This window comes from Crinia signifera, chromosome 2, assembly GCF_055691185.1.
Source record: "Crinia signifera chromosome 2, ASM5569118v1, whole genome shotgun sequence".
NCBI classification, from domain to species: domain Eukaryota; kingdom Metazoa; phylum Chordata; class Amphibia; order Anura; family Myobatrachidae; genus Crinia; species Crinia signifera.
The window spans coordinates 16966112-16977565 of record NC_139218.1 but is presented as its reverse complement, the minus strand read 5'-3'; positions in this window follow the sequence as shown (position 1 = coordinate 16977565).

Genomic DNA, 11454 nt, shown 5'->3' with positions numbered 1-11454 from the left:
ATGTCACCTAGCCCACATGACACTGTTACATCATAGTTACCTCCCCTCCTGCATTCTGCAGGAGACTCCCTGACATATCAGCAATCTCCCTCTCTCCCTCATTATTCTAGCAATCTCCCTCATGTCACCTAGCCCACATTACACTGTTACATCATAGTTACCTCCCTTCCTGCATTCTGCAGGAGACTCCCTGATAAAGCAGCAATCTCCCTCTCTCCCTCATTAGTCTAGCAATCTCCCTCATGTCACCTAGCCCACATTACACTGTTACATCATAGTTACCTCCCCTCCTGGATTCTGCAGGAGACTCCCTGACATAGCAGCAATCTCCCCCTCTCCCTCATTAGTCTAGCAATCTCCCTCATGTCACCTAGCCCACATTACACTGTTACATCATAGTTACCTTCCCTCCTGCATTCTGCAGGAGACTCCCTGACATAGCAGCAATCTCCCTCTCTCCCTCATTAGTCTAGCAATCTCCCTCATGTCACCTAGCCCACATTACACTGTTACATCATAGTTACCTCCCCTCCTGCATTCTGCAGGAGACTCCCTGACATAGCAGCAATCTCCCTCTCTCCCTCATTAGTCTAGCAATCTCCCTAATGTCACCTAGCGCACATTACACTGTTACATCATAGTTACCTCCCCTGCTGCATTCTGCAGGAGACTCCCTGACATAGCAGCAATCTCCCTCTCTCCCTCATTAGTCTAGCAATCTCCCTCATGTCACCTAGCCCACATTACACTGTTACATCATAGTTACATCCCCTCCTGCATTCTGCAGGAGACTCCCTGACATAGCAGCAATCTCCCTCTCTCCCTCATTAGTCTAGCAATCTCCCTCATGTCACCTAGCCCACATTACACTGTTACATCATAGTTACCTCCCCTCCTGCATTCTGCAGGAGACCCCCTGACATAGCAGCAATCTCCCCCTCTCCCTCATTAGTCTAGCAATCTCCCTCATGTCACCTAGCCCACATTACACTGTTACATCATAGTTACCTCCCCTCCTGCATTCTGCAGGAGACCCCCTGACATAGCAGCAATCTCCCGCTCTCCCTCATTAGTCTAGCAATCTCCCTCATGTGACCTACCCCACATTACACTGTTACATCATAGTTACCTCCCCTCCTGCATTCTGCAGGAGACTCCCTGACATAGCAGCAATCTCCCTCTCTCCCTCATTAGTCTAGCAATCTCCCTCATGTCACCTAGCCCACATTACACTGTTAAATCATAGTTACCTACCCTCCTGCATCCTGCAGGAGACTCCCTGACATAGCAGCAATCTCCCTCTCTCCCTCATTAGTCTAGTAATCTCCCACATGTCACCTAGCCCACATTACACTGTTACATCATAGTTACCTCCCCTCCTGCATTCTACAGGAGACTCCCTGACATAGCAGCAATCTCCCTCTCTCCCTCATTAGTCTAGCATCTCCCTCATGTCACCTAGCCCACATTACACTGTTACATCATAGTTACCTCCCCTCCTGCATTCTGCAGGAGACTCCCTGACATAGCAGCAATCTCCCTCTCTCCCTCATTAGTCTAGCAATCTCCCTCATGTCACCTAGCCCACATTACACTGTTACATCATAGTTACCTTCCCTCCTGCATTCTGCAGGAGACTCCCTGATATGGCAGTAATCTCCCTCTCTCCCTCATTAGTCTAGCAATCTCCCTCATGTCACCTAGCCCACATTACACTGTTACATCATAGTTACTTCCCCTCCTGCATTCTGCAGGAGACTCCCTGACATAGCAGCAACCTCCCTCTCTCCCTCATTAGTCTACCAATCTCCCTCATGTCACCTAGTCCACATTACACTGTTACATTTTTTTTGGGGAAAAAAGGAATGAGAGACAGATACATTTACATTGAATCATCAGCACCATTTCCCAGCACATTACCGAGTATAGTAGCTCTTACTAACGGCTTTGTGGCTTATCTACATTTGGATATAAGTCATTTTTAAAGATTCCTCTCAGATGTAGCAGTGCACACCCACACTTCTAGGTGCCACGCTCACAATGTCTTTTCACAATCTCTCCATATATGGAACTAGACACGCCCTTTGGGTGGAGCATGACACGCCCCCTCAATGGGGCGCTGTGCAAAATTCTATTACCAGCTATAATGTCCCTGAAACTAGTTTGCAAAAGTAGGCAAGTATGGTCAGGGCCGGTGTTCTCCAGTGAGCCAACAGTCATTAGGGTGACCAGTATTGGTCGACAGGCAGTATGTCGACACATGAAAAAGGGAGACATGCATTAGGTTGACAGGGTTAATGGCTTGACATAAGCAAAATGTCGACGTGATTTTTTAGGGGGGTCTATGCCCACGTGGGTCGACATGGACACCGCATAAGTGCCCCGCGTCCCCTCGCATGACTCGCTGCCCTCAGCACACTATTATATTCTCCCTGGGATGGCAGCAGTGGCGTAACTATAAATTTTGCTCCCCCCTGCCAAAAAATTTATTGCGCCCCCTTTATATATATTTTATAATATATTTTGCGAAAACCACCCAAAAAAGTGGGTCCCCGGGACTCTTCACTTCTTAAAATTGGGGTCCTACCTGACCTTTTCTGGGTCCCAACGGAATAAAGCCTCCTCTCCCCTTCTTCCCTGCATGGCATATGTGGGTCGGGGGGAAGTATCAATTGGCCCACTCGCATAAAGATACATATATACTAAAAACAATCTAAACCGGAAAACAGGGACAGTGCGCGCCAAAGGCGCGCCCTAAAAATGTAGGGCATGTTTTTTGGGGGGAAGTGGTGTGGTCACATAGTAGTAACAATTCACATTCCAGCATACACCGTTATGCCCAGTACACATTCCAGCACACATCATTATGTCCAGTACACATTCCAGCACACACCGTTATGCCCAGTACACATTACAGCAAGCACCGTTATGCCCAGTACACATTCCAGCACACATCATTATGTCCAGTACCAGTGGCGTAACTCCCGGAGGCAATGGAGACATTTGCCGCCGGGCGTTAGCCACTAGGGGGGGCACAGAGAGAGGAGCATGGTGCACTCGCATAAAAGAAAATGAAAAAAAAACTACAGCTCCTAGCAGACCTTGCTGCAGGAAGCTCAGGGCTGCTGGGAGCTTAATTTTAGTTTCAGTTTCTGCAATCCAGCTGCAGTTAGTGCACTGTGCAGCAGTTGCACCTTCCTTGCAGCCAGATAAGAGGGAACAAGTGGCTGCGGAGCAGCAGTCCGAAAAGGGGGCGTGGCTACACGGCACTGGACTGGACTGTACACACAGTCATCATTGCCAGCCAGGCCCTGCAGCAGCAGCATGGTGAGTGTGACAGTGACTGTGTGTGTTTAACTGTTATATCCAGTATGTAATTATCTGTGTGTGTGTGTGTGTGTGTGTGTGTGTGTGTGTATATGTGTACCTATTATGTACAGTATGTATTTATCTGTCTGTGTGTGTGTGTAACTATTATGTACAGTGTGTGTGTGTGTGTGTGTGTGTGTGTGTGTGTGTGTGTGTGTGTGTGACTTATATAGAGTATGTATTTGTGTCTGTGTGTGTAACTATAATATACTGTATGTATTTATCTGTGTGTAATTATTATACTGTTGGAATGTGTGCATGGGTGAATAGGTGTGTGAATATATTTATGCATAAGTGTAGGTATGTATAAGTGTGTGACATTATGACTATATACAATATGCATGTGTATAGGTGTGTTATACGTCGCCTGCCAAATGTCGGTCCGATCGCCCCCCCTTGAATGCCATGTCCCTTCTCATGGGCTTCAAATGGATGTTTAACATAAACATCCATTCGCAGGCTACGTGGAAACAGCCACATGATTCGATGGTCGCTGACCATCCAATGATGTGGACCGTGCACGCATATCTAAGTGACTCTTAGTTCACTTAGATATGCGTGCACACTCGAGAGGAACTTGGGAGGCAGCTGACATCCGGTGATGTCAGCTGTCCACCCCTGGCACCCACGTCACGGGCCGATTACCATGGGAACAACCATAAAATGCTGGGTGCGAATATACGCAGCCACCCCTGCCCGCAGTTTTGGGTGCCTGCGCTTGGCGAATAGTGTGGCGATACACATGTGCCAGCGCATACGCACATCGATTCCTCATGCGAATGCACTGTGGATGCGAACAAATTAGAATGACCCCCTTTATGTAGGTATATGTGTGGGTATGGGTTATTTTTTCTTTATCTGCAGCCCAAATAAATGGGTACATTTATGCAAATAATGTGAGATGTGCCAGGAGGCGTGTTTAATCAGTAAGCAGTCTGTGTGCATGGATGTTTATAAGTGTACAGTATGTGTTTATTTATTTAGTTACAGAATTGTATGTTATGTAAGAGGTGTGCTGCATGTGTGTTTTCAGTGAAACAGGTTTGTGGATGTTAAGTGACAGAGATGTGTGTGTCTGTTAAGTGTAGAGTGACTGCGCATGTGCATGTTTGAGTGAAACAGGTGTGTATTTGTGTTGAGTGACGGATTTCGGAAGGCCACCAAGGCACATGAACGAACAACCCGTGTCGTTTATGTGATTTTTTTTACATATTAAACAGCCAACCCACATATCACAGAAGCCGGACGCCCCGCATATCACAGAAGCCGGACGCCCCGCATATCACAGAAGCCGGACGACCCGCATATCACAGAAGCCGGACGCCCCGCATATCACAGAAGCCGGACGCCCCGCATATCACAGAAGCCGGACGACCCGCATATCACAGAAGCCGGACGACCCGCATATCACAGAAGGACGACCCGCATATCACAGAAGCCGGACGACCCGCATATCACAGAAGCCGGACGACCCGCATATCACAGAAGCCGGACGACCCACATGTCACCTCACACAGAAGCAGGCCGTATACCACTCTTGGAGGAAGCAGGCCGTATACCACTCTTGGAGGAAGCCAGGACACATACTGGGAGCGGCAACAACTCCGTGGGACATTGGGCAACCCCCATGAGCACTCCATTCTTACAGGGATCCAGTGACCCAGAGAAGGTAATGTTGATCTGTATGCTGCTCCTGCACACTTCTATCAATGCTCTGTCTTCTTTCCTTTTTCGCACACTTGCTCCCCCCCATCTCTAACTTTCTCCCTATTTTTTCCACACTCAATCCCACCCCCTCTCTCTTTTCTCCCTCTTTCTCACACTCATTCTCCCCTCAACCTCCCCTCTATTCTTCCCCTCTCTCACACTTACCCCCCTCCCTTACTCTCACCCTTCTCTCCTTTTCTCACCCAATCTCTCTTATCTACCTTATTCACTCCCCCCCACTTCTCTCAATATCTCTCATCCCCCTTTCTTCTCCACCTCTCACACACTCACTCTTCTGCTCTCATCCCCCTCTCTCACTCCTCTCTCTCAAACTCTCTCCTCTTCACCCTCTCACCCATCTCCTCTCTCTTTAACCCCTCTCTCTTGATTCCCGCTCACACTCTCTCCCCCCTTTCTCTCAACTCTGTCTCTTCACGCTCTCTCACACCCCTTTCTACGCTCAGCCCTCACCCTCTCTATCTCTTACACACTCTCCCCTCTCTCACACCCCCCTCCCCACTTCTCACACTTACTTTTACCTTTTCTCCCCTCTCTCACACTCCCCCACTCTCTCACTTTTCACCACTGCTTCTCCTCATCATGCCTTCAGAGGCCAAGAAATAGTTGTGAGGCCATACCCATTGTTTTGCGGGACAGAGGTGTGTATGTGTCTGTATTAGGGGGGGGGGGGCACCAACATTTATCTTGCCTCCGGGCAATTGGGATGAACTTACGCCACTGTCCAGTACACATTACAGCACACACCGTTATGCCCAGTACACATTACAGCACACACCGTTATGCCCAGTACACATTCCAGCACACACCGTTATGCCCAGTACACATTACAGCACACACCGTTATGCCCAGTACACATTACAGCACACACCGTTATGCCCAGTACACATTCCAGCACACACCGTTATGCCCAGTACACATTCCAGCACACATCATTATGTCCAGTACACATTACAGCACACACCGTTATGCCCAGTACACATTACAGCACACACCGTTATGCCCAGTACACATTCCAGCACACACCGTTATGCCCAGTACACATTCCAGCACACACCGTTATGCCCAGTACACATTCCAGCACACACCGTTTATGCCCAGTACACATCGTTATGTCCAGTACACATTACAGCAAGCACCGTTATGCCCAGTACACATTACAGCACACACCGTTATGCCCAGTACACACCGTTATGCCCAGTACACATTCCAGCACACACCGTTATGCCCAGTACACATTCCAGCACACACCGTTATGCCCAGTACACATCGTTATGTCCAGTACACATTACAGCAAGCACCGTTATGCCCAGTACACATTACAGCACACACCGTTATGCCCAGTACACACCGTTATGCCCAGTACACATTCCAGCACACACCGTTATGCCCAGTACACATTCCAGCACACACCGTTATGCCCAGTACACATCGTTATGTCCAGTACACATTACAGCAAGCACCGTTATGCCCAGTACACATTACAGCACACACCGTTATGCCCAGTACACACCGTTATGCCCAGTACACATTCCAGCACACACCGTTATGCCCAGTACACATTCCAGCACACACCGTTATGCCCAGTACACATCGTTATGTCCAGTACACATTACAGCAAGCACCGTTATGCCCAGTACACATTACAGCACACACCGTTATGCCCAGTACACACCGTTATGCCCAGTACACATTCCAGCACACACCGTTATGCCCAGTACACATTCCAGCACACACCGTTATGCCCAGTACACATCGTTATGTCCAGTACACATAACAGCAAGCACCGTTATGCCCAGTACACATTACAGCAAGCACCGTTACGCCCAGTACACATTACAGCAAGCACCGTTACGCCCAGTTCACATTCCAGCACACACCGTTATGCCCAGTACACATTCCAGCACACACCGTTATGCCCAGTACACATTCCAGCACACACCGTTATGCATACCTCACAACTTTTTAAGTTCTGCAGGCGGGACGATGCTCCTGTGCGCCGTAGGCGCGCCGAAATTTTCGGGGGGGGGGGGGGGGGGGGGGGGGGCCTGACAATCGGGACTGGGGGGGGGGACAGGCCCTGACAATCGGGACTGTCCCGATAAAATCGGGACTGTTGGGAGGTATGCGTTATGCCCAGTACACATTCTAGCACACACCGTTATGCCCAGTACACATTCCAGCACACACAGTTATGCCCAGTACACATTCCAGCACACACCGTTATGCCCAGTACACATTCCAGCACACACCGTTATGCCCAGTACACATTACAGCACACACCGTTATGCCCAGTACAAATTATAGCACACACCATAATGTTCAGTACACATTATAGCACTCACCGCTATACCCAGTACACATTATAGCGCACACCGTTATGCCCAGTACACATTATAGCACACACCGTTATGCCCAGTACACATTATAGCACACACCGTTATGCCCAGTACACATTATAGCACACACCGTTATGCCCAGTACACATTATAGCACACACCGTTATGCCCAGTACACATTATGGCACACTTATGTCGAGTACACATTATAGCACACAGCGTTATACCCAGTAAACATTATAGCACACACCGCTATACCCAGTAAACACAATAGCACACACTGCTATACCCAGAAAACATTATAGCACACACCGCAATACCCAGTAAACATTATAGCACACACCGCTATACCCAGTAAACATTATAGCACACACCGCTATACCCAGTACACCTATTAGCACACACCGTTATGCCCAGTACACATTATAGCACACACCGTAATGCCCAGTACACATTAAACCAGATAAGTGCTGCTTACCTACATGCTGGTTGCAGGAGTTACATGCTGGTTGCCACTGGGGGGTGGGTGTTTGTATGCTGGTTGCAAAGGGGGCATTTCATGCTGGTTGCAAAGGGGGCATTTCATGCTGGTTGCCCAGAGGGCATTTCATGCTGGTTGCCCAGAGGGCATTTCATGCTGGTTGCAAAGGGAGAATTTCATGCTCGTTGCAAAGGGGGAATTTTATGCACTTTTCCCAGGGAGGCAGTCAGGTGCATCCCAGCCAGTCCCGTTCCACCCCTGCTCTTAGCAGCAGACTGTACTTATGTAAACAGCGTGGTGGGGTGGCGGAGGAGCGCACAGCCGCACACTCAGTGAAACCTTGTGTGCTCTGCTCCCTGAGGCTCCCTCCCTGCCTGATCATCTTCCCGCCTCCTCTGTCTGGCCTCTCCATCGTGTCTGTGACGTCACACGCATAGGTGCTACATTACTGAGGCAGCGTAACCAGCAGTCACTGCTGCTGCCTTACCCCCGCCTGCTCATTGGACAGCCGCCCGCCCGCCTACCCTCCCATTGGACAGTCTGACACTGAGTCTGTCAGACTGTCATGGCTGCGCCCGTGCCCCGGCCGACTCTCCTGTGCGGCGCAGCGCACGGTCACCAGCAGCACAAACCAGCCACCTCGCTTTGCTCAGTGCCCCGGGCGGGAGCAGGCGCCCACACAGCCCCCGCTCCCCCAAGCAGTGGCGGGGGCTGCCTTGCGCAATCTACGCCACTGGATGGCAGAGTAGGAACAAGCCCTTTTTTAGGATTTAAAAAAAACAAACTCATGTCGACCTTTGAACCATGTTGACCTAATGCACATTTACCTGATGCATTTCAACCTTTCAATGTGTTGACCTACTGTCTGTCGACCAATTGTGGTCGACCTAATGTTTATTGACCGTCCACCTAACGGCCGCATACCAGAGAGTATATGGTGAACGATATGGAAGATATCGATATTTTGACAATATCGTGTATATATCGTCTAGTGCGTACAGTCAATATTGTTAATGATAAATGCGGCCATGGGTCGATAATGACCTTTTGTACTAGTTTGTACCCAGCATTACATATGTGCACTATACACCCTAGGTGGGAGGTGCGGGATACCTAGTGCTTTGTGTAGAACCGGTCTGGCCAAACCGGTCCTAGAGATCTACCAATGGTCCACGTTTCCCAATCACCTAGCTGGTGCACAGGTGCAGTCATTACTAACTGTCACATGTCCCAGACCACCTAGCTGGTGCACAGCTGTAGTCATTACTAACTGTCACATTTCCCAGATCACCTAGCTGGTGCACAGGTGCAGTCATTACTAACTGTCACATTCCCAGATCATCTAGCTCATGGGTCCTCAAACTGTGGCCCTCCAGATGTTGTGAAACTACAAATCCCAGCATGCCTTGCCACAGTTTTAACACTCCCTTATAGCAAAACTGTGGCAAGGCATGCTGGGATTTGTAGTTTCACAACATCTGGAGGGCCGCAGTTTGAGGACCCATGATTTCTAGCTGGTGCACAGCTGTAGTCATTACTAACTGTCACATGTCCCAGATCATCTAGCTAGTGCACAGCTGTAGTCATTACTAACTGTCACATTTCCCAGATCATCTAGCTGGTGCACAGGTGTAGTCATTACAAATCGTTAAATTTCGTAGATCACCTACCTGGTGCACAGCTGTAGTCATTACTAACTGTCACATTTCCCAGATCACCTAGCTAGTGCACAGCTGTAGCCATTACTAAGTGTCACATTTCCCAGATCATCTAGTTGGTGCACAGGTGTAGTCATTACAAACCGTTAAATTTCGTAGATCACCTAGCTGGTGCACTGCTGTAGTCATTACTAACTGTCACATTTCCCAGATCACCTAGCTAGTGCACAGTTGTAGTCATTACTAACTGTCACATTTCCCAGATCATCTAGCTGGTGCACAGGTGTAGTCACCACAAACCGTTAAATTTCGTAGATCACCTAGCTGGTGCACAGCTTGTAGTCATTACTAACTGTCACATTTCCCAGATCACCTAGCTAGTGCACAGCTGTAGTCATTACTAACTGTCACATTTCCCAGACCACCTAGCTGGTGCACAGATCTAGTCATTACTAACTGTCACATTTCCCAGATCACCTAGCTGGTGCACAGGTGTAGTCATTACTAACTGTCACATTTCCCAGATCATCTAGCTGGTGCACAGGTGTAGTCATTACAAATCGTTAAATTTCGTAGATCAGCTAGCTGGTGCACAGCTGTAGTCATTACTAACTGTCACATTTCCCAGATCATCTAGCTACTGCACAGCTGTAGTCATTACTAACTGTCACATTTTCCAGATCATCTAGCTGGTGTACAGGTGTAGTCATTACAAATCGTTAAATTTCGTAGATCACCTAGCTGGTGCACAGCTGTAGTCATTACTAACTGTCACATTTCCCAGATCATCTAGCTGGTGCACAGGTGTAGTCATTACAAATCGTTAAATTTCGTAGATCAGCTAGCTGGTGCACAGCTGTAGTCATTACTAACTGTCACATTTCCCAGATCACCTAGCTAGTGCACAGCTGTAGTCATTACTAACTGTCACATTTCCCAGAATCATCTAGCTACTGCACAGCTGTAGTCATTACTAACTGTCACATTTCCCAGATCATCTAGCTACTGCACAGCTGTAGTCATTACTAACTGTCACATTTCCCAGATCACCTAGCTGGTGCACAGCTGTAGTCATTACTAACTGTCACATTTCCCAGATCATCTAGCTAGTGCTAGATCATCTAGTTCTAGCTGGTTGTTCGATAACACTGAAAGCTAAATAGCAACACTGGGGATAGAGAACACAAAGGAACACAGAAGAACACTTGAGCTGGAGATAGAGTCAGTTTGGCAACTGATGGTATCTGGAGTTTGATGGTTTATGGCTAAACCAATAGTGCGACCTAGGAGCCGGTAATGGCGTTGGTCTGGAAACCGATGGTGCGGCCAGGGAACCAAATGGTAGTGTCAGTCTTGGTACCGATGGTGTGGCTAAGGAGCCGATAGCAGGAATTGGTCTGGTATCCAGTGGCGTAGCTACGTTTTGGGTGCCCCCCCCCCCGCCGTTAGGGGGGGCGCCCCCCCGCCCCGCCCCGCCAAGCACCCCTAAGCCGCCCATGCAAACCCCCCCCCCCCCAATCCCCCACAGCCTTACCTATCGCGCTGGTCCCGGCGGCTCCGTTCTTCTGCTGAGGACCACCACAAAATGGCCGAACCCATACAGCAGACAGTTTCAGAGAACTGTGTGCTATATGGGGGCGGCCATTTTGTGGTGGTCCTCAGCAGAAGATCGGAGCCGCCGGGACCAGCGAGATAGGTAAGTCTGTGGGGGATTGGGGGGGGGGGGGGGGGTGTAACTATAGCACTGCAGCCCCCCCCCCACATGCACAGGGAAGCACAGGTACAGCAGGACACACAGGAATCCGGATCCCTGGAACAAGCCTGGAACAAGCTGATTCTGGAAAACTTGCTGGGGAACTGACAACTTTTAAAATGCAAGGAG